The following is a 20164-nucleotide window of genomic DNA, read 5'->3' on the forward strand; positions in this document are numbered from 1 at the left end:
CAATCTGGTTCAATTATGGGGCTATCCTCAGGGATAACTACATAAAGAAAATTATGCTGTTGTAGAGTTTGGAAGGCAAAATTTGGCTCATGTGATAAAAGGGGGAAGGCAACCTAGTCCTTTTTGATAAAATGACAGAAAATTATGGTTTACAAGCCATTCTGTGAGCCTTCATATGCGTAAATGTTCTTAAGACTCTTCCTTTCTTTGAATTTTCTGTAGTAAAGATAAGGGCTGGCGACCGGAAGATCACGCGCTGTACAGAAAGAGTTAAGGGTTGACCCTCCCTTGTCTCCGCCCCTTATAACATGACACGCCTACTGCTGGGAGTATAAAGGTAAACTACTGCGCAATAAACATTGAAGCTGAACACCCACACTGTGTGTGCTGACTGTTCCTTCCCCAGCCCGGGTCGGCTGGAGATCCGCCGGTATAACCTTGATATGTAACGAACGCTACATAGTGGTGACCCCGACGTGATCGGCTGCAGGTAGCAGCGATGGAGCTCGCAGAACTTGTAAAGGTACTAAAGTCGGTAGCGACGGAGGTGGGCGAGGATGGGGCGATAAGGAAAAGGCCCACGGGCGACTGCATCCAATGGATGCTACGCCGGGGAGTGCTCGGCGCTCCCACAGAAGTTTTTGGACACCCCAAATTGGGGGAAAATACGCAACGAGCTGACAGAAGCGATCATAAGCAATGTTGGAGGAGCCAGTGACCGGCTTTGCGCCTGGGGAACAGTAGAAAGGGTGCTCAAGAAGGGGTTTGCGGCAAAGCGGTGCTGGCTTGCAGCACGTAGAGCGCTGATGGGGCATGAAGTTCCTGGGAACGAAAAGCCAACGGGTTTAGTCTCGGAGGGGACACAGGCTGGCTGGGAGGGAGCACAGCCGGGGGGGCTGACCCAGACTGGCCAAAGGGCTATTCCATACCATATGACATCATGCTCAGCATATAAAGCTGGGGGAAGAAGAAGGAAGGGGGGGACGTTTGGAGTGATGGCGTTTGTCTTCCCAAGTAACCGTTACGCATGATGGAGCCCTGCTTTCCTGAGGATAGCTGAACACCTGCTTGCCTATGGGAAGTAGTGAATGAATTCCTTGCTTTGCTTTGCTTGCGCGCGCGGCTTTTGCTTTACCCATTAAACTGTCTTTATCTCAACCCATGAGTTTTCTCACTTTTACTCTTCTGATTCTCTCCCCCATCCCACCGGGGGGGAGTGAGCAAGCGGCTGTGTGGTGCTTAGTTGCTAGCTGGGGTTAAACCACGACAGTTTTTTTTGGTGCCCAATATAGGGTACAAAGCGTTCGAGATAACGACAGATTTAATTGGAATGTGCTAGATCGAAGTTATAGCAGGTATTGCTGTTTAGCTATTAGTCGGCAGGTTTCTGTGCTTGCCACGGGGCTTGCTTGCCTTACTGTATATTAGAGTCTAATGCTCGTTAGTGGCTGCTTTTTGCTTTCGCTGCTTGCTGTACTGCTGAACTGCTTATCATCTTACTCCGCTGTGCCTGGGAACGTTTTGATAACAGCAATGGCTATGTGCCTGGGCTGGCAGATGGCCAGGGCATCTCTGCTGTTTTTCTGTACTGCTGTACTGGACAGGCTGGAACTCCAGTGTGAACTCGAGTTGAAGGAGTGGCCTGTGGGGCACAGACGGGGCCGTCGTTACTGGGGACTGAGCCAACGGAGGAAGGGGAGGCGCAGGGAGGCCATGGCGCAGCGGGAACAAAGGAGTCAGGAAAGGTGTTCCCGTTACGAGTGGGGAGTCTAGAGCAGCCACCCACGGAACCTTCGGCACCTTCTGCACCAGCGGATCCGCCACTTCCTCAATACCCCTGGGGCGAGTTGCAACAATGTGTGGAAAGGGAGCTGACTGATAGGTTGCTGGACTGGGTCCCGGGGGCCAATGTGGGATCCCAGCGGTATTGCGAACTACGTGAAGGAAGATGGCGGGAAGGAGAAAAGGAGGGCAAGACACCATCACCTTCTGAGGACGCCCCGTTGCATCCCAGTGATCGACGGGTGCTGGACACACAGAGAGCAGAGCGCAGGAAAAGATCTGAGGAACAAGGAGAACCGGCGTCACGGCTGACGACACCTGGGGAGGGTGGTAGGGCTCCCCCGGCACTGCCAGTGATACCTGAGCTACCAGAGGGACCCCTTACCCCTGGGGCAGTGGGAAAGCGAACTGGTATTACTTTGCAAGATGCTCGCTCTGTGATTGTTGCTTATCCTGTGTGTTCCAAAGGTCCCCTCTGGGAGGCAGGGGTAAACCCTCGAGGGTTGCAGCCCAACCAAATATGGCAGTCTGATGTTACGATTTATGAACCCTTTAATCCACGTAAGTATCTGCATGTCACAGTTGATACCTGCAGTGGAGTTATTTTAGCCACTATGCATGCTAAACAAAATGCTCTCGCAGTTATTCTACATTGGCAGGACTGTATGGCGCAACTTGGCATCCCACAAAAAATTAAAACAGATAATGGAGCAGCATATGTCAGCAAGAAGACAAAGGACTTTTGCGCGTGCTGGGATATTCAGTTGAGTCATGGCATTCCCTACAACAGTACGGGCCAAAGCATTGTAGAACGCGCGCATCGCACATTAAAAGGGTTACTCGACTGACTAAGGGAGGGGGAAAAGATAAGCCCAGGAACAGGGGTTCCCCCTCCCCTTGACCCTCCCTTATTTCGGGCACAGCGTCTGTTGACGACAGCACTAATTACCTTAAATCATACCATTTGAGGGAACACCTATAAAACCCAGACTGCAACCCAGGCACATTTCCAGCTCGATGAGAATGAAGGGCCTTACCCTTTGGTTCAAGTACGGGACCTGCAAACCCGTGAATGGAGGGGCCCGTATTCCCTCCGTTGCCTGGGACGTGGGTATGCGTGTGTGCAAACCGAGAAAGGGACGCTAGAATGGGTACCCAGTCGAAATATTCGACCGTATAAACATTAATCAATTTATTGAGTCTTATCTTGACAGGTTACCATTTCCCTATGCATCCTGATGGTGTGGGGGAGCAATGAGGGAGCCGCGAAGAACTACTGGCTGGATTGGGCAAAATCCATGAACGTAATGGATGCGTGTCTGTATATGCCGGCTATTGGACAAGCCTCTACCTGTCTATTGTTCACCCCCTACTTCACTAGAGATAAGGAGGACAGTTGCTGCCACAAGTCAAACCAGAGCTCCACTATCCCAGGCTTACAAAACTGGAATGTTAATAACGCCCAAACTTTTAATAACCGGGCTCATGGTCTTGTTACTTGTTCTTGACCTTGTTGTGCTATTACCCTGTCTGTTACGCTTAATTATGCGTTCTATGAGTCGTATATTAAGAAGTCTTACCATATATCGATTATTTTACGCGCAGCTTCCCCAGCGAGATCCAGAGCTACTGGAGCTAAGGGAGGGGGAAATGTAGTAAAGATAAGGGCTGGCGACCGGAAGATCACGCACTGTACGGAAAGAGTTAAGGGTTGACCCTCCCTTGTCTCCGCCCCTTATAACATGACACGCCTACTGCTGGGGGTATAAAGGTAAACTACTGCGCAATAAACATTGAAGCTGAACACCCACACTGCGTGTGCTGACTGTTCCTTCCCCAGCCCGGGTCGGCTGGAGATCCACTGGTATAACCTTGATATGTAACGAACGCTACAATTTTCTAAACAAAAAACTCTTGGTTTCACAAACAGTTGCAAAAACAAATGCTGAGAAAAGGCAATAAAAATTATTTTAAGGTATTTGGTATTTACTTTGTTCCAACAAGCACCAACTATCTAATGTTCATAGAAAAAATGTTTGCTGTATCCATCTGTCTCCACTCTTCAGTATCCAATTGCAGCTATACCTTTGTTATTCAACTACTTAAAATGGAATCGACAACATCCTTACTGCTAATAGGTATGCACTGTTTATTTACAAAACAGATTTGTGTTTTAAAATTGCAAAATAAAATAAAATGGCAAGCAAGTGCCCAAGTAAACAATTCTATCTTAATTATTTTCTGTGCTTTATTATTACATTTTATTGTAAATGGTTCCATTCCTTCCAGTAATCATTTCAACCTGAGGCTGCAGTTTCTTGGCTTTTATTTTAAAATGCACTTAAAAGTTGATTAATAAAGTGTATCCATATCTCTCAGTAGTTGTATTTTTCCTTCCAGGGCAACAGAAGGAAATAACTAGCAACTGACTAGAAACAAATGTTCATTTTTTATATTTAATGATGTTTATTTAACCTGAAAGCTAAAGGAAATGGAAGCAGCACCAGACTGTCAGCTGCGCTCTCTCTGTCATGGCCTGCAAGAACAGACTCCCGTGCCCAGGGCAAAAGCTAACAGGTTCCAGAGTTGGGCTCCATATTTCCTCAGAGGTGGGTACCACCAGACCCCTTTGTAAGAAGATCAGACCTTTCTGCACACGTTAGAACTCTTGCAAAAAAGGTGCTCTGTTCTCATTTCTTGGACAGCAGTTCAAACCCAGGAAAAGTTTGAAACTGGAAGAACTAGTATGAGCGAATTCAGATCTGTACTTTCTGTTTATTGAAAGACAACAGTAAGGCACTCCAAGATGTTGCTGATCCCGAATAAAAGTTGGAGATGATAGGAGTCTTACTTCTAGGAACTCTGCATACCATCAGTTATAACAGCCCATGGTTTCAAGATAATTATTAGTGGATTTGTGCATGGCTAGGCACCTCTCTACAAACTTGATCTGCCTTAAATCTGAGCACATCTAACCTGGCATCAGATCAGCACAGCCGCCACCTGGTGTTTACGCTGATGTGCACACAGAGTGCATTGCTGGGTATTCCACTATCCACTTAGCTGGCTAATGCACTCTGGAAAGGCTCCAAGCCTGTACTGGATTGCTGGCCCCCTCCCACAGTCGTGACCATTCATTTTGTTGAGTCCTTTCGCATTCTTTCAGCTCCCAAATTCTCACCAACTGTGAAGAAAAATGATTACTGCTTGAGTGTCTTCACTCCCAGGTGCCAGCTCTCTAAGCAAGAGAATAAAAGTGGTTCATATACCAAGTCCTGGGAGACAAAACTCTCCCCTTCTCCTTACCAGACAGAGTCTATTTGGTGGGACAGTGTTGGTGATAGCCAGACCTATCTGTCTGTCCCAGATCTCCACCTGGAAGGAGAGGAGAGGCAGAGGAGTGAGTCCTAATGGTTCCTAGGAAATTAAGGCTGGTAGTATGCTTGGTGTAATTGGAAAGCAGCAGATGGGTTTGTGGTGAGAGCATGTTAGGACTTCTGTTGCATGTGTTTCTCTGACTGGGAGAGAAGGGTGAGATTTGGCCTAGACTCAGTCATGGACACATGAATCCCCAACTGGTCATGAAGTGTGGATGAGTGTGTGGGAAGGAGAAGGGGGGATCACCCAGATGGTGACCACTGACTTTTTGACACAACCCTCACACAGGATGATGTGATCCTGTGAGTCGTTCCATGGCAGCAAAATTATTTCTTCCCTCAAGGCCAGAGGAACCTGCTAAACAGATGGATTGAGGCTACTTTGGCAGTAGGCAATGAAATGTCTGAGACTGAACATTCAAGCAAAAGAGCAAGTGCACAGTATAAAACTGAAAATGGAGGACATTTCAGCCATGGCATTGTACAGATACGCAATATTCCATGTGGGAAAAATTCTGCTGGACAAAAGAAATTACTTCAAAGAAATCACTTCAAAAAGGTATGAATGATTTCTATTGAGTGGAGTGAATTAATACTGGTTCAGCTCTCTGCAGAACATGGCTTTGGCTTTTTCAACCTTGATAATGACGAACCCAGATCTCATCACTTCATGAAACTCTGCCCATGGGTCCATATTTATAATCATCTTCTACATACAACTGCATTCCTCTGTGATGTTTTGGTTTGTCATGATCTCTAAGAACTGGTACAGCATATCAAAGATTTACTCTCACTCCTTTGTTTGCTACATATTTGGTAATCAGGTGCTTCATTTGTATAAGTCCTTATGCAAAGCCTCTCTGCTGGAGCAGGATTACATAAGATTTATATCTGTCCTTGTGCAAAGTGCAGAAATCTCCAAGGTCTCCACACTAAATCACAGAGTCTTAACCTTGGATCCCATCTCACTTTCCAACCCTTTGATATTTTTTCTTGTGATCCAGGAAAAATGCTATAGCCGTCTCTGAGAAGTAAAAAGGAAGGTCTGACGCTCATTTACACCAACCCCAGCAGAGGCAGGGGGCTTTGCATGCAAATATGAATCAGACCCAAACAAATTGTTAGTTTGATTATAGTTATACAGGGGAAAGAAATCTTGGATTTTCCTTTCTTTTTTTTAACAAGTTTTGATTTATACATACAAAAGAAAGATCCTAAAGCCTCAAAATAAATGAAGACTCATAGAAGAAAAAATATGATATAAAAGTCTCTGCATCAGAGGAAGCATTTTTAAAAACAAAACAGATGACTGATATAGTGAGATTTGGTTCTTCTGGAGATGTAAAGAAACTTCTTTTTCAAAAGCTGGAAGAGTAACAACAAAGATAGAATGCATATGGGATGTTGCACCTCCACAACAAAATCAGCAGCAGAAATTGTGTCATGGGAGTACAGCATGGGACAGAACTGAAGTTTCAGCTTGCAGATGCCAAGTACATTAAGAAATCTTGTAAGGAGCAAAGACAAAAAAATAAGCAGTTTGAAATGCCATTTGCAAGATGCTTGGTTTCTCTGTAATACAAATAGTCATATACAATATGCAGGAATGTGGATTTCTTCGTTTTGAATGGGAAGAGGAAATTGATTTACAAATCCTGAATGGAATAGAAACCCTAGAGCAAGAGTAGAGACAAAGCAACTCCCTGCATGGTGTGGAGTAAATATGGCATGGAACTGCATCTTCCTGTGGGAACTGCTTTGACTTTTGTGCTATTACAACATAATCAAGGTGCTCTCCAGTGTAATTGAATAATAGGGATTTTACTCTTTAGTGATCCTCAGATTAGTATAATCTTCTTCTTGGTTATTCTTGGGCAAATGGCCTTTCAGGACTTTCAGTAGCGTGCCTTCAAAGAGCCCTTTATATTTGCGGAGGGGTTGAAGACAGCTCTCTGCAAGGTGTGCTCTGCCTGGCCTCTGGTAGTCTGGTGACTTCACACAGACGTTCCCATCAGGCTTTACAGAAGTCTCAACCCTCAAGCTTGCAGGGAAGCATGGGATTTTCTCATGAGTTATCTTGGTCCCCAGCTGTTCCTTGAGTATCTGTGGGGCCAAGCAGAGAGAAAATCTTCCTCTCGCTTGCAGAAAAATGGGGAAAAGTTGAGCAAGCCGAAACACACAGAATTCCCATGGCCCTGTGCAGGAGCAGCTGTGCAGGTGAGAATGAGGCACTCTGTTAGAAAAAACAAAGCAAAGGATGCTACACAAAACCAGTTCATTCATGGTATAGAGACCTGAAATATGCCCTGTTGATTCTGGGATAGGCTTTTAACAAAGCTTTGTTCTTTACCTCCAAAGGTCTTGTTGCTGATTTGGACAGCTGCCTTTCTGCTTGCTGAGCTTTTCTATAAGAAGAAATGAAGCACTTCTTCCTTTTTAAATTATTCACATAGATGCACTGCCACTTTAGGCACAATTTGTTTGTGTAAGGAGTGCATAATCCTCTTTTGTTGTTTCCATGGACTTGCGCTTTTAAAATAATTTAAGAATGAAATATGTTATGGAATAATTCTGAGGATGTCTCTGTGGGAAAGCTGCATTAGATCATCAAGCCCACTGCCTTGCAGCTCCAAGCTGTGGTCCTCACAGGGAAGATGTACAAGATAAACTTATTTTACACTGGATGTTAGTGAAAAGGCCAAGAAATTATTTTTCTCCTAGTTAAACCTACAGAAAGCACATTCATATCAAAGACTAACATGCGAGCACAAATTTCCATAATAATGTGAGAAAGCGAAAGGAAAAAAGAAGAGGATTTTTGCTCTTTGTAGTTAAGAAGGATTGCATTAATTCCCTTTGTATATCCCAGTGGCTACAAACTAAACTGAAAAATATATCCAGAGGCAGATGATGTCATAGGGAGAGAAGAGTAAGCTATATTTCTGGAGGACTGTTCTCTTTCCTAACTGGAACCTGCTCAAGCGCTGATCCATTCGGTCCTGCTCAGGTAAGGCTGCTGTTTAAGGCAGGCTCCCCAAGGAGGAGGATTTAGCAACAGTGACACAAACAGCCTGGCCTCCTCCTTCTGCTCCTGATTTCTGCTGCTATGGCAGAGGAGGAATATACAGATTTACAGGGCCCAGTTGAGGGCAGCCCAGACTCATGGTGACTCTTGTGGCCACGTCAAAGGAGGGCCCTGAGGCACAGGAAGAATCTCAAGGGCAAAACAACTGAATTTCTCTGGAGCTTTCCTAGAAATGTCACCATAAAGAGGTCAAACAAGTGTCATAAACTGGAACTCCATGCAGAAAGGTGCAAAGAAGATAGCATAGATGTAAAAACAATGAGGAAGAAGGAAGGCTGGTGGAGGCAGAGGAAATATCCATTTAGTGAATGAAAGTTGAAATAATCTAGACAATTCCCTGCAACTATTTCTGGATTTTTCCTTCAGCCTTTGAAAGATCACTTCAAAGGAAAATAAGTCCCTAGGTAGGCTTTCCTCTCTCTCAAGATTTTGTCTCAGTTAAGAGCCCTGTCTGAGCAGCTCCAATTGTGACTTTCTTCAATTTTTAGTATTTTCCTGTGTTGACCCTGTCAGGCTCATTGCTGGTGCTATACAAACAGCACAGAAACAGTAAAGAAAAAAAATTCCCAACCAAGTTTTCTGAAACATGCCATATTGTGAAGAGGCATCAAGTACCTCCTTTCTGTGCTAACAAGTTATTAAAGCGCTCTGGTGGGAGCAGATATAAAACATACTTTTTAATTCTCTCTCACTTGTTGCCACAGAGATTCCTGCATTTATGGGGGACATCTGTCACAAGGGGTGAAAAAAAATATTTTACTGTAAGCAAAGAACAGCCTGGGAACAAAATCATGTCTCAAAATCTAAACCCAAACTTTCTTTAAATTGTCCTTCAGCAAAAAATAACAGCAAGGATTAGCAAAACAAATTATATTCAGATTGTAAATAATCAGACCAGAACAAGTCCAATGAGGGAAGAGAACATGTGGCACTCACAGCTCATAGAACAGGTTTAAGCTGCTTGAAAGATGGCAGGGAAGTGATCAACCAGCTCAAGAGTGTGATTTCCTTTGCAAATAATTTCTAAGTGGAGATGTGACCAGCTCTTTGTGTTCTGCAGAAGGCAGTAGCCAGAAGCAGCAAAAAAAAATTAATAACGCCAAGTAAGCTAATTAGCAGATGCTATCAAGACAGTGCAAACAGAGTGATAAGTGTGATTAAAGACATCTTTAAGCCACTTCCAGGCCTCTCCCTTCTGAAGAAGTAGCTAGGAATGCATGGGTGGTTTCATCACATCCTCACCATGGTGGGCAGCCACTTGAAGTCAAAACTGGCTGCAACCCCCCTAGCTTTTCCAGGAGAGGTTGTGCAGAAGAGGATATTCTCTTCCTCTCCCATCCTAGTCTCATGCCTGTTGTACAAAGGAACGGAGAGGCATGGGAAGGGCATCACACTGCCGATGCGCTAACACTTAGATTTTGAGAGAAGCTGCTTGTGTAGGATGTATTCCACCTTCTACCTCTTGCAGATTAGATTCTCTCCATCTTACTAACAACTTTTGTTAGCTCATGCTGAGCATTTATTAAAACTCTCAAAGAGTTGTTCTCACCCTGTATATAGACAGTAGAAGCACAGGTGGAAAACCATGACTATCGCAGAGTCCTACAGCACACTGAGGGCAAAGTTAGGAATAGAGCTGAGATCTCCTGACTCCCCCCAGTCTTGTTCTCTGCCCTCAGAGGCTTCAGCCACAAAATTACATAGGAGTGTTTTGAATGAGAGGCAATGCCCTGCCCAAAAGGGAGGGGAGAGAAGAAAGTAGTCTTCTGTGCAAGGAGACTAACCTAGGGGGCAGTCAGGTTCTGTCAGACAGATCAGTTTGGTCTAACGAATTTAAGCTAGCTGCCACTACAAAGCCCAAAGCCTTTATCCTGGACCACGGTTTACCAGACGATGAACAATACTTCTCTGGGAACTAGTAAATACTGTATTTCCCAGTTCTCAAGATCTGAATATTTTATAATACTGTAGCCAAAATGTACTATTTATTATTTATGTGTCATTATAAGCAACTATCCCATGCAAACATACCCAAACCCCATCTTTATGATATGCTGGCATTGAGAATGGAAATAAAAAATCAACATGATCAAACTATTCAAAATGTAAGAGATTGTACTCGCATATTAAATCATTTTCATGTTAGTCACACATGATTGCATGGGATTTTGCTGGTGAAGCAGGCAGGAGACTTTGTAACCATGTTGTACACATGTATTTGGCTTTTAAAAATAATTGGAATTAAAAATAATTGCATAATAATTGCAACATGTTTTGTAGCTGCTGAGCTAGCATTGCTGGGGAAGTTTAATTTTCCTATTTTTATTGTTTCTGTGCAAATTAAATTCTCAGCATTAACTATATTAGATTAACATTGGTGTACATGTGTTTTATAAGAAAAAAGAGAGGAAACAGTACTGGCACAATTATGGCTGTTCTCAAAGGTAAAACACATGCAAAGCAAATTGGCCAAGGTAAGGACTGCAGATTAGCAGAGGAAAGTATGCTACTGGTGATAATTTGTTTAATAACAATACTTGCCACTATTACAATAATGACCTAAAGTTTTAAAGTGCTCATTTCCTCCCTGTACTGTTTGCCACTTTGGAAGGTGTGGATATGGTTGAGAACGGAGAAGATAAGAGTGATCACAGAGATTAAAGGAGACCTTCTCAGGCAGGGAACATGGTTGTGGTGAGTGGGACCAGTAGGTGGGCATGACATGATGGGAAGACAGCTAACATCTCTGGCAGGACTCTCATGGTCGGACGGTAGGCAGAGGCTCACCAACTCACTTAACAGGACAATTTGTAGACAAAGTGTCCAGAGTTCCATTGCACAGGGTCTGGAAGGCAACTGTGATCTTTTTGATGAGATATGGAGGTGGGACAGTGGTTTGACATTGGCTTGCCAGAGGATGTGAGAAAGGGTGCTCTGAAGGTTCAACTTTGAAAAGAGGGGTTTGGCCTACACAGGAAAGAGACTTCTGGAGCACATCCAATGAAGCAGTAAAGCCCACTATAAAGCCCACTTGTGATTTTCTAACTTCTAAGCTCCTGTGTAACCAAACACAATTAAACAAGTGTCCCAGTTCTCTTTCTTCTGGAGCAGTCCTTCCTGCCTGGGGGTCAGAGGAAGGGGAATTCAACACACAGGGAAGCTTTGGAGGGAACTGAAGTGCAGGACTTCTCTCATGTGCTGAAGCACTCGTGCTCCTTGAAGAACTTGATTTTTTGGCCCCTCAGCTTTTTCCCGAGGAGGCCAGAAGGCGTCCAGAGGCAGAAGGGACTTGGAACCCAACTCCCCACATACTCTTCCCACACACCCGGCCCTAGGCGAGCAGGGTGGGCTCCTTGAAGCATCTCCCACCAACATCATCCCAGGTGACAACTCTCTCTTTCCACCCTTCCACGGGGTGGCACCGTCATCCCACTCCTTCCCCTCAGCAACCCGCTTCTCAGGGCGGGAGCCCCGCGCGCGCAGCAACCGCCGCGCAACGGACGGGCGGATCCGCGCGCCGCCACGTGACCCTCCTCTGAGAGCGCGGGGGGCCGGAGCCCCGCGGTCACGTGGCTGTGGAGTGATGTCACCCCCTCCCTCGCCCTATCCGCGTGGAGCGGCTGAGTGTCCTGGAGTGCGCGGTGGTACCGCTCTGCCCTTTAGCAGCGGCGTGGCTTCTGGCGGCGGAGACGACTGTAGCGGGACGCAGTTCCTCCATGAGGTGAGCGCGGCTCGGCGTGAGGGAGGGAGGGAGGTTGCGTGCACGCACGCACGCACGCACGCACGGTGGCGGGCGTTGTGAATAGGGGCTTTGTGTGCGGCGCCCACCTGCCCCCACCGCCGTCCGTGGGGGACAGTTGCTGGCGGCGGCTGGGTGCTTCCCCAGCGGAGCCTGGGGGGGAAAACCCTCTGCGCGTCGCAACAGGAGGAAACTTCTCCTTTCTCTTCCCCCGGCGCTGCTGGAGAGCCCCGTTTCCCCGGTGCAGGGGAGTGGAGAGCACTGGGGGGGGCAGTCCGTGACTCGCTACCGCTTGGCTGTTTCATTTTATTTACTTTATTTATAATTTTATTCTTTTTTCTCTCCCCCCGGTGCGTGGTGGGGGTGACAGCTGCCTGCGGGGGTGAGCGGTAGCGCCTCGGTGCGGTCAGGCCGGCGCCAGTTCGCTCTCCTTCGCTCCTACCCGCCCGGCCGGGGGTTTCCGCGGGTCCCTCGGCCCCAAGCGGCCCCGAGGAGCTAGCGGAGCCGCGGGAGCCGCCTTCGCCGCCTCAGAGAGGGGGGTCGCCCGGTCCCTGACAGCGCGGGTCTGGCTGAGCCCCGGGGGCAGTAGTGCCGCCTCCTCACTCCCTCTCCCGGGGGGGGCCTGACAGGAGTTAAATCTACCCCCGGGGGGGACACGACGACCCTCAGATTGCCTCGCTCCGATAAAAAAGGTGGCTCTGGGGACGGCGTTGTCTCGGTGCTCGTGTGGGGAGGTTTCTCTTGTATTCCACTATCCAGCACTCAACCACTTGGGTTTTAGTGGGAGATCGGGGAAGGGCGGGGTGGCTACCGGGCTCCCCGGGGGGCGGCGTTTGGGCCGGGCTCCGCCGGGTCCCCCCGCGCCGCTGCTAGCCGCGTCTTCTGCTCCGCGGGCGCGCACGAGGGCTACGCGTTCCTATGACAGCGGGGGCTTAAAAGATCAAGATTTTCTGTAGCTGTAAAAAAAAAAAAACCTCTGCATTAGGAATCGCATCAAGTTTAGCTAGGAACCCGTGCTTTTAACTTCCAACAGAGCACACTAAAGATTTTGCTTTCTCTTGCACAGCGTTTGGCAGCACAAGTCTTCTGCAGTCTGCCATTGCTACTTGTGACATTCTTAAGTTTCTTCCTGTGAAAAAACTAGTTAAATTCTGCTTTATCAGCATTGCAGGTTCTTAACAAATTCTCCAGTTTGTTTCTGTAGTGAATGTGAGCATTCTTATTACAGGACTGATATAAAACACTTGCAGTCTAGTTGGAGTGAGTGCTACTTTAGTAGAAGCGGTAGTCTCTTTTTCTTCTTTTTTTTTTTAATCCTAGTGGGTTGCAGATTAGTGTGTGTTATTTAAAAAAAAATCAAATGCCAAAAAATACCCATACATCATTTTAGAAAGGCCTTCTGATGTCCTAGATTAACTAGGAGTAAATGAATTTAGTAAATATCTGTCAGTGACCTGCTCTTGTCTTGGGACACTCATGGAAAGCTCTCAATGAGATTTTATTTACTAATAGAAGAATTGCATAACAGCCATATGAACCAGAGTAGAAGAGCATTTGAGTAGAATGAGGCTTGATATGAGCTCAGGGCTCTCTTGAGTTGAGGCCAATAAGTCACTGTGCAGTAGCAGATGTCTGTCCTTCCAGTCTCTAAAAATATTGGCCCTGTGCTATTCTTTTCTCTCTTCCAAGAGTGCATCTGCTAGCAAAGCAATAAAAAGCTACCTCTTCCCCTCTCCTTCCCTGAACTAACAAATGGATAACATCAAGTGGAGAAGAGACTAGGTGGGAGGCTGCTGGTCTCATGAAGCGATGTAAGCATTTCACAAGAGGGTTCACTCACTTGTCTCATCTCTCTCTCTCTCTCTCTCTCTCTCTCTCTCTCTCTCTCTTCTCTCTTTCTTCTTCCTTCTTTTTTTCTTTTTTTAAATGTTCCTCACTATGTTACTTTTCTTCTCCCCTTCTCTGATAAGGAGTTTGTGCTTCTTCTGAGGGAGAAGCGGTGCCTGGAGAAACATGAAAGCTAAGCTCTTGTGTGAGATGTTGGCAATTTCTAAATCCTACTGCAACAATACCCTAATCATATTCCTTTTGAGAGCTGATTGTGGGCTGGTTCTTTTTGCATAGGGATGATGCTTGAAATAACTATAGAGAAAAAACCAAGCAAAACTAGAACAAATCAATTCAAAGCTTTAGTACCTTGCTTAGTGGCAGAGATAGTAGTAGACTACTAAAAATCCCAAAGTGGAAGTATAGCAATCCATAATGTCTTCTGGGGTTATAGATTCGAATAACTGGCTCTCCTGCTGTGTGCATATTTCCTGCATGTCTGAGAAGCCTGTTCTCTCCTGTATTGCTTGGAGTTGCTGTCTAGGTGTCTGTGAATGTACACAGGTGATAGCTCTGCATTTGAGGTAGCTTGGGGCTTGTTTTCAGAGTTGTCAGTCCTTGCTGCTCTTTATATTTTGAGGGTCATCTACTAATGCACTTTTGGGGTGTAGAGGAAGTAGTGCAAATAGCTATAATTCAGGTAAAAAACTATAGCAGAGCTTATCACTGTCAAACTGCCTGAGGCAAATGCGAGTTTGGTGAAGTGTGGAAGCAACTGAAGATCTCCACTGGCACTTAGGGCTAGCAGCTAGTCTAGATACTTGCTGAGGACTGCTGAAGTGGAAGTACATACCAGTGGAAGAAAGCATCCTTCCCTTGTGTTGAGATCCAGAACAGGATGGCCAGTAATGCCTGGAGGTGATGGTGGTAGTCTGTGTGCTGAACTTGAGATCGCCTCTGGAGGGGAGAGCCTCCAGCCTGATGGTTAGTGCATTTGCCTGGGAAGTGTTAGATCTTTACTCAAGCCCTTCCTCTGCAAGCAGATCTTGCATTTTAGATTAATGCTGTAATAGCTTACATATATTTTCTAAAGCTGCCATAGTTTTGTGCCTGGAAGCCATTGCTTGTATTCCAAATACTGTAAAACAAGATGTGTGTGGGTTTTTTTTTTTTTTTTTTCAACTGAATTTATAGGGGGGATGGGTAAAGTGGAGAGCCGAGTTTGTTCAGTCATTACGATAGAAAAAGAATTTGTATGCTGATCTATGAATCTCTTATGCCAGTACCGAATGGCGGTAGTGAAGTACACCTGTGGGAGGTGCACCCAGGTAAAGGAACTCCTCAGCTTAGTGGCAGAGCTCCGGGAGGAGGTGAGTAGGTTGATGAGTATCAGGGAGTCTGAGAAGGAGATTGACTACTGGAACTGCACCCTACCATCCCTGGGACAGACCTGTCAGGCAGACAGGACATGTGATACGGAAGATTCCCTATCCTCTCTCCACCTGGCAGAATGCGGTAACTTAAGGGATAGGGGGCAATGGCGACAAGTTCCTGCCTGGTGCAGCAGGCACATCTCCTCTGTGACTACCTTGCCTTCCCAGGTGCCCTTGCATAATAGGTACAAGACTCTGCAAGTGGAACCAAACAATGACAAGGACGATGGTTCATCTAGCTTGGAGGTGTCGCCAAGGTTAAGTTGGCCTACGCCCCGCATCAAAACCGTTTCCATAAAGAAAAAAAGATGGGTCATTGTCATAGGAGACTCTCTTCTGCAGGGAACAGAAGGCCCAATATGCTGACCGGACCCACTTCTTAGGGAAGTCTGCTGCCTCCTATGGGGCCTGGGTTAAAGATGTGAAGAGAAAACTTCCTACCCTGGTACAGCCCTCAGATATTATCCTAACTGGGAATGAGTGGCGAAAGCACCCCATTGTGACTGGCCCAGAGGCTCCGTGCATCCTTGGCATAGGCTACCTCAGGAGAGGGTATTTCAAGGAACCAAAAGGGCTATTCCATACCACATGACGTCATGCTCAGTATATAAACTGGGGGGAGTTGGCCGGGGGGCAGCGATCGCTGCTCGGGGACGGGCTGGGCATCGTTCAGCGGGTGGTGAGCAATTGCATTGTGCATCACTTGTTTTGTATTTTCTTTTTTCGTTGTTGTTATTATTACTATTACTGTTACTATTATTATTTCCTCTTCCTCTGCTGTGCTATTAAACTGTCTTTATCTCAACCCGCGGGTTTTACTTTTGTTTTTCCCCGATTCTCTCCCCCATCCCGCCAGGGCAGGGCGGGGCGGGGCAGGGTGAGCGAGTGAGCGACTGTGTGGTGCTTAGTTGCTGACTGGTGTTAAACCACAACACAGTGCCAGAGCTACAACATCATTGGCATAAGCAAAACCTGGTGGGATGAGTGCTGTGACTGGGGTACCGTGATGGATGGTTATAGGCTCCTCAGGAGGGATAGGCAGGGCAGGCAAGGCAGGGGGGTGGCGCGGTATGTAAGGGAGAGGTTGGATTGTATGGCGCTTGCAGTTAGTGATGACGCAGTTGAGAGCCCCTGGGTAAGGATGAAGGGGAAAGCAAATAAAGCGGATGTTGTTGTGGGAGTCTACTATTGATCACCCAGGCAGGACGACGACACCGATGAGTTATTCTACAAGCAATTAAGGGATATCTCTAGATCAGCTGCCCTTGTCTTTATGGGTGATTTTAACTTCCCAGACATTAACTGGGAATATCATACAGCGGACACAAGCAGGTCCAGGAAATTCCTGAAGCACACTGAAGATAACTTCTTGGTGCAGGTACTAAGGGAGCCAACTAGGAAAGGTGCCCTGCTAGATTTGTTGTTTGTAAACAGAGAGGGACTCGTGTGGGCAAAGTGGTGATTGGTGGCTGTCTTGGTCACAGTGACCACGAAGTAGTTGAGTTTCAAATTGTTGGCAATAGGAGAAAAACTTCCAGCAAAACTTTGACCCTGGATATGGGGAGAGCAGACTTCAGGCTGCTGAAGGAGCTAGTTAGTAAGGTCCCCTGGGAATCTGCTTTTGAAGGTATTGGGGTCCATGAATGCTGGTCACTTTTTAAGAGCCATCTCTTAAGAGCGTGGGAGCAGGCAATTCCAAAGTGTTGGAAGTCAAGCAAGCGGGGCAGAAGGCCGGCTTGGCTGAGCAGGGATCATCTTCTAGAACTTAGGCGGAAAAGGAAATTGTATGGACATTGGAAGCAAGGACAGGCGACACGGGAGGACTAAAGAGATGCTGTTTGCCACTGTAGGGAGAACATTCGTGCGGCCAAAGCTTGATTACAGTTCAAGCTGGCCAGCACTGTGAAGGACAACAAAAAGGGCTTTTTTAAATATGTCAACAGCAAAAGGAGGATCAGAGGAAGACCCTGGTAATTACAGGCTTGTCAGTCTTGCTTCAGTGCCTGGGAAAATTATGGAGAAGGTTATTCTGGGAGTTATTGAAAAACGCTTGAGAGGCAACACAGTCATTGGTCATAGCCAGCACGGGTTCACGAGGGAAAAGTCCTGCTTAACCAACTTGATTTCCTTTTATGACAACGTCACCCATCTAGTTGACCAAGGGAAGCCAGTAGATGTGGTTTCTTTTTGGATTTTAGTAAAGCTTTTGATACTGTCTCTCACAGTATCCTTCTGGACAAAATGTCCAGCACACAGCTAGACAAGTCCATGATACGATGGGTATAAATGATCTAGACGCAGGAGTCGAATGTACATTAATAAGTTTGCCGATGATACTAAACTAGGAAGAGCTGTGGACGAGGGTAGAGAGGCATTACAGAGAGATCTGGATAGACTAGGGAGCTATTGAACCATATGAAATTTAACAAGAGCAAGTGCCAGATTCTCCACCTGGGACGGGGTAGTCCTGGTTATACGTACAAATTGGGGGACGAGAGGCTGTAGAGCAGCCCTGCGGAAAGAGATCTGGGGGGTTGGGTGGATGGCAAGTTGAACATGAGCCAACAGTGTGCCCTGGCAGCCAGAAGGGCCAACCGGGTCCTGGGGTGCATCAAGCACAGCATAGGGAGCACAGGTCGAGGGAGGTGATTTTCCCACTCTACACTGCACTGGTGTGGCCCCACCTCGAGTACTGTGTGCAGTTTTGGGTGCCTCAATATAAGAAGGACATCAAGCTATTAGAGTGTGTCCAGAGAAGGGCAACCAAGATGGTGAAAGATCTCGAGGGCAGGACTTATGAGGAGCGGCTGAGGTCACTTGGCTTGTTCAGCTTGGAGAAGAGAAGGCTGAGGTGTGACCTCATCGCAGTCTACAACTTCCTCAAGGGGGGCAGCAGAGGGGGAGGTGCTGATCTCCTCTCTCTGGTGACCAGCGATAGGACATGAGGAAATGGTATGAAGCTGCGTCAGGGGAAGTTCAGATTGGACATTAGGAAAAGGTTCTTCACTGAGGGGGTGGTCAGTCACTGGAACAGTCTCCCCAGGGAAGCGGTCATGGCACCAAGCCTGTCAAAAATTCAAGGAGCATCTGGACGATGCTCTTAGTCATATGGTTTAGTGTTAGGTAGTCCTGCGAGGATCAGGGAGTTGGACTCGATGACCCTTATGGGTCCCTTCCAACTTGAGATATTCTAAATAAATCAGGGCAATGTAGCTTTTTTTTTTTCTCTCTAAACTTCTGTAGTTCACTGTGTCTAAGGCCTTGTTGATGCAAGCTTTCTCCTAGCTGTCTAGAAATGGTTTTGAAAACACTGTTTAACAAACTGCCGTATCCCCACATCAACAGTCTTACATGGGTTTGTATTGATTGTTTAACATCCACAGAGGCTGGTACTGCTTAAGCTGAATCCTTTAAAAATGATGTTAAACATTTGCAAATTCTGAATATCAAGGGGAAGTGTAAGAGTAGAGAGTTGATGCAAAGCATTCTGGAGGGCGGAGCCATAGCTGTAGATTTGTTAGTGAAGCAGTATCTATGGAGCTCTAAGTTCTGGGCTCAAATGCTTAAATTTGTATGGTTCAGCACATCCTTGCCAGTGATTTGTGAACAGATAGAGGGATTATATGAAGTTATCCAAGGCCCCTGCTATCTCTGATGTCTGATTCTGTTTAGAGTGGGATTTACTGTGTATAAATTACTCGCACTCTTGTGCAAAGAATTATTTGTCTTTATAGGTGACATTAAGTTTAATAAAATTTTGTTCCATTTGACTTTTCCTATGATAGGAGGATGGTTTACTCAAGACAGAAAAACTGAGCTGATAAAGAGTGGAGAAATGTTCCCATTGCTTTTGGTCACATTGTATGTGCTTCTCTGTTTTGGCCTGAGAAATAAAGAGAAGAATATGCTCAGCTAGATGGAAATGAGAAGGTAGTCAAAGATGAAGTGTTGGGTGGATTTTTTTAGGACAGTATGGGCTTGCTGTATTCATGTGCAAACAACCAAAGAGGCTGGGCAATGGCTAATGCCTTCAGGTGGTACAGTGGCTTTGGCAGTGCTAAGGAGAAGCTTGGGTTTGGGCATGTTCTTGGTATTGGATAGTAGGTCAGGGGAGCTCAGGCATGTGAAGCGTTTGAGAAGTTGGGTACTGAAGGTGGGCAGCAGAAGAAATGCTAGTACTGTGGATGCCTCTGGCTGCTCTGCAGTGCTGGCTGCCGCAAAGGCTTGTTCTCCTGGGTCAGAGCAGGGCTTGTAATTTAGAAAGAAAGTGGTCATCCAGAGAATAAATGGTGGTGTAGTGCTTTGGGAGAAGATACTTATGGGGCCCCTTATTTTCTCCTGTGAGTGTAGGTGTATTCACACAAAGGAGATGTAAGTGTATGGCAGCAATGGTATTCTTCCAGACCCTTTTTCATTATTTTTTTTTCCTCTTTATGTTGCCAGATCTTGCATGGAGTCTCTAGTTCTTTTCTGTAACTTCACAAGGTGAAAAAAAATTTTTAAGTATTTTTGGTAGTGGAATGGGAAATTAGTTGACATTATGAATGATGCTTTGCTGCAGAAGAGCACTGTCTGAGATGGAGGCTTCTCAGGGTGTTCTGAAAGAGGTGCAAGATTTTTGACACCTAAAATTAATTGAATTCAGCATTCACTTATCAGTAAAGGGTAACTGTCATTGGCATGCACAGTGTGCATAGCATACTGTTTTACTGTAAACTTGTAGTTTTACTTAGTAAAGCTAAGGCTGTTTTACTGTTGCATCACTGGATCTTTGGCCATTCAAGGAGTTAATTGTAACATTGTTTGAAAGACCTTGCTCTGATTTTAATGCAATTTAATGAAAGGAAAAAAATATGTCAGTATGGTTGTTTACTGTGGTTTGCATGAATCTCACTGTAAATGAGTGGGGAAGATTATTCAA

At 46.0% G+C, this 20164-nt stretch overlaps 1 protein-coding gene across 13 annotated transcripts in view; it reads left to right on the forward strand.

The window, feature by feature from the left end:
• Nucleotides 1-264: 264 nt before the first annotated feature.
• Nucleotides 265-20164, forward strand: part of LOC148055130 (ankycorbin-like) — a 107253-nt gene continuing 87353 nt past the window's right edge. For 5 of the 13 annotated variants that reach the window (XM_087762420.1, XM_087762426.1, XM_087762428.1 and 2 more), the window contains exons 1-4: nt 2425-2545; nt 2997-4391; nt 4491-7376; nt 7518-11965. The gene's annotated coding sequence lies outside the window, so the exon portion shown is untranslated. Of the gene's footprint in view, nt 524-2230; nt 2344-2424; nt 2546-2996; nt 4392-4490; nt 7377-7500; nt 11966-20164 lie in introns of those variants that run through there. The other 8 variants (XM_087762423.1, XM_087762418.1, XM_087762424.1 and 5 more) reach the window with 8 other exon arrangements.

This window comes from Nipponia nippon, unplaced genomic scaffold (genome assembly GCF_047370975.1).
Source record: "Nipponia nippon isolate SJK-2023a ecotype South Korea unplaced genomic scaffold, ASM4737097v1 scaffold_26, whole genome shotgun sequence".
Taxonomy (NCBI): domain Eukaryota; kingdom Metazoa; phylum Chordata; class Aves; order Pelecaniformes; family Threskiornithidae; genus Nipponia; species Nipponia nippon.